Source organism: Pundamilia nyererei, unplaced genomic scaffold (genome assembly GCF_000239375.1).
Source record: "Pundamilia nyererei isolate P.nyererei 1_Seehausen unplaced genomic scaffold, PunNye1.0 scaffold00724, whole genome shotgun sequence".
Taxonomy (NCBI): domain Eukaryota; kingdom Metazoa; phylum Chordata; class Actinopteri; order Cichliformes; family Cichlidae; genus Pundamilia; species Pundamilia nyererei.
Genome location: NW_005188125.1, coordinates 18,347 through 22,350, shown reverse-complemented (window position 1 = coordinate 22,350; position 4,004 = coordinate 18,347). Strand labels below are relative to the sequence as shown.

At 39.1% G+C, this 4,004-nt stretch overlaps 1 long non-coding RNA gene across 1 annotated transcript; it reads left to right on the top strand.

The window, feature by feature from the left end:
* Positions 1-1,169: 1,169 nt before the first annotated feature.
* LOC102211576 (uncharacterized) lies at positions 1,170-2,668 on the top strand. Its single transcript, XR_312449.2, has 2 exons — positions 1,170-1,529; positions 1,843-2,668. It is a non-coding gene; the product is annotated as an uncharacterized LOC102211576 (long non-coding RNA).
* Positions 2,669-4,004: the final 1,336 nt, after the last annotated feature.

Here is a 4,004-nt window from a genome sequence, read left to right as displayed (position 1 = left end):
CAGGAGGACAGAAGCTGCAGAGAGGCGTGTAAGACTTCAACTCTGCTTCCTGGTCCCAACTCTGGATAGTGATATTTTGGGGAGGTTTAATAAATTAGGCCAGATTTCTAGAAATGAGAGCTGCTCCATCCAAAGTGGGATGGATGCTGTCTGTCCTAACAAGACCAGGTTTCCTCCAGAAAGTTTCCCAATTACCTATAAAGCCCACATCATTTTTTGGACACCACTCAGACAGCCAGCAATTTAAGGAGAACATGCAGCTAAACATATCACTGTTAGTGTGTGTCAGGTTTCTCAGTAGGCAGGGCAGAGCAAAATGAAGAAATTGCTACGCCAAAGCAACCCACTCAGCTACCAGTGACTGAAATAGCAATACACCATCCCAGCGAATACTGGATAATTACCCCAAATGTGTATTTGGTGGTACAACATTAAGATCATTCAATCCTGCATGGTACTGCACTCGACCATGGCTGGAGTACTCAGTTGTATAGGATACATGCTTCTGTTTCCCCTGTCGGAAATATTGCAGCACTGTCAAAAGCAGCACTTGATCAAGACAAGGGGCTACAGAGACAAAGTGCAATCCAATTACATAAACAAACAGAGGGCGCCCTTACTCCTCGCAAATGGGCGATAGAAAACCGATCGGTGCTCATGCAATTATTAGCTCAAGTATTTTTTGATGGCCCGTGATGGCGCCCCCCACCACGATGCCGCCCTGGGCAACGACCCAGGTCGCTCATATCAAAAACCACTACTGTTCAGGTGAACTACTTTGGGATGAGATTGATCATAGAGTTAAGGGACAAGAGCCAACAAGTTCCCAGCATCTCTGGGAACTCCTTCAAGACTGTTGGAAAACTATTTTAGGTGACTACCTTCTGAAGCTCAAAGGGCCGATACTTTGAAGAATCTAAAATATAAAACATATTTTGAGTTATTTCACATTTTTTGGTTACCACATAATTCCATATGTGTTCATCTACAATGTAAATACTCATGGAAATAAAGAAAAAACATGAAATAAGAAGGCGTGTCGAAACGTTTGGTAGCGTACACTGAATTTGATAAGGAGTGATTAAACAACTGAAACTATCTTCCCTACTTACCCATGTCTTTATACTTACCGTGTTGACTGCGAAACAATACAAAAGAAGACAGGAATGCTTTCACTTCGTTTTTTAAAAAGATGTTAACAATGGCTTGAATATCATCATAACCGAAAAATCCCAACGATGACACGTTAGCGTTTTATTTCCCTGTTAAAACGTAACAACGAACTGACAACAGCCTGCCTCCAACCCCGAGTGGGAGGTATAAGTAGCGTAAACAAACCGTCACCTCGCGTAATCTTTGGACGGAGAAGCTGGAAGGAAGGCACATTCGCCTCCTGAACAAAATAATGGCAGGAGTCGCCGTTGTCACGCCTGCAGGTCAGATGCATCTGATGCCGCTGCACACCGAAATGCTTAATATGGCTGTGAGTTCTTTCATAGTGGAAATGCTGAAGACGATCGTCATCCTAGGTAAATAACCAAAAATGTGAAAATAAATACATTTAAAAAATGTAATTATCAGTGCTTAGTTAATCTATATGCAAACTTTATAAAGCATATTCTGGTTTTTTTTTTTTTTGTTAGAACACACACAGTTAGCCTAAATCTGTATAATACTGACAAAATCCCTAAACTGCTAACTCGCAACAACGATCACCATTATTTTAAACCTCTAATGCCACTCACTCTAATGGAGGGAACATGTTATAATTATTTAGGACATATTTGTAGCTATGTTTAGTCTGAAGGCTGCAATGTAAAATCCTCTTTGTCCTGTCTTAAGGTGTTTTAGGATGCACTGAGGAAAATGTCAAGCTGCACGTTAATGGCAAGCCACTGGACAGGCCCACTGCATCACTGGCCGATTGTGGAATCAAAGTCGGCTCGACTGTGCAGGTGGTGAGGAAGGTTCACGGAGGGTGAAGGAGTCCATCATTAATTCATGTGACCACGTCAAATGAACAGGATGGACTGAATTATAAATACGCGAAGAAGAGAAAAGCATCATTTTGATTTAAGTCTGGCACCTCCGACTTTCCTTCTCTCATCATTTCTTCATTTTTACATGGAGCTCGCTCACTTGCACGCATAAATGAATAGTCCGGTTCTCAGCTCGGAATATATAATGATTAATGGCCCTGTACGTTTTTATTTTATTTTATTTTATTTTATTTTATTTACGTTGGTGGGGCTTCTGTTCCAGGGATGACAAATTAGGATTATCTCCTCTCACTGACATCACACAGATCCGCAGTCTGAAACAGAGCCTTTTTAGATTTCTGATCTTTTAGCTCACATTAATCACTTAAACAATAAGTATAGAGAATATCAGCTTTATATCCAATATAAATTTTAAACGTGTGTGTGTGTGTGTGTAATCTCATATTATTATAATTATGTAGCAGTACAAAGAGCAACATCCACAAGATGAAAGCTGAAAAAAGAAATTTGTTTTCAATTTCCTATTTTACACAACATTATCCTTTTATGATGTACATAAATAGAAAAAGGATTCCTGTAGCCTGTGTTCAGTAGTTTCTGGTTTTTATGTCAATGGCAACATTTGAAATAATTTTCAAATCATGTTTAATAAATTATTTCTAAACTGATCTGCCATGCATTGTGATGAGTATTATTTCTGTGTTTCAGATTAATTTGAACATTTTGGTTCACAAATGATCTTGGATTATATTTTTAAATCTAATTGTTTATTATTTTGTGACATGTTATGTTCCACTACAACGACACAGGAAATCTTTTTCAGATGTGAAATGCCTCAGGTGTAAACGTTGAAGAAGTAGGATTATAAAGAATCAAATTTTACATGATCATTATACGATGAATAACGAGGCAGGAAGGGAGAAAAATCCACAGGTTTATATCAATAATAATAATAAAATGTTTTACAGTTACGCGCAAGTCTTTCATATTCAGTAAAATATTAAAAGGTGCAACATTGGCTACACGAACTGAATAATGACATAAACTGACCGTGTAATGCTCAGCTTTTACAAATGATTTAACAGTAACTCATGTGATGTATTCTAAATGTCTGAAGAGAAAGTGATAGTGAAAGTACTTTAAACACAGGATTTCCCCTGGCACTCCCCATCTACAAAACAAATGGAATTCCCCACATTTATTATTGCATGATTGTAATAAAATGACAATAACAACAACAATGATACCACTCTATCTCTAAGGCTGAGCCCTCACCCTTCAGACGAAACTATGTTCCTTGTATCCACAGTCTAACTCTCGCAGTCACTACCCACAGCTCATGACCATGGGTGAGGGGAAGAACATAGATTAACATGTAAATCACCAGCTTCACTCTTATACTCAGCTCACTTCACCACACTTAACCAGTAAAGCACTAAAGTGCCTCTCAGTCTCTCGCTCCACTCCCCCATCACTCATGAACAAGTCCTCGAGATACTTGAAGTTCTCCACTCGGGGCAGCAGCTCATCCCTGACCACATGTGCTGATGTGCACTCCGCCCATTTCCAGCTGAGAACCATGGCCTCAGACTTAGAGGTTCCCATCCCAGCTTCTTCCCACACAGCTTCATTACCTGGAAAATGACTGAGCTCTGAAAAAGCTTGTTTTGAAAATTCCTTCTCCAAAAGAAGAAGCTGAATCTTTTGTGGCCTTACAGTCCCTTATGTAAAGTGAAAATGTGTGAAAGGATCTTTAAAATATTGTTACTTCTTTAACTGGTTAAACTCTGTGATTGGTGCATCGCTCACAACATCACAACACAGTAAAGCTGTTCATTACGTGCACAAAAAAAGAGGAAAAATGAATTTAGATGTTGCCCTGCAAGCAACAACATGCTAAACTGTAGAAGTCAAACTTCTATTGCTTTCATAGTGAAACCACATCATCTTGGGACAAATTAAAAATTTCAGTTTTCCCAGAATTAGCCACACTCTGTTCATTTG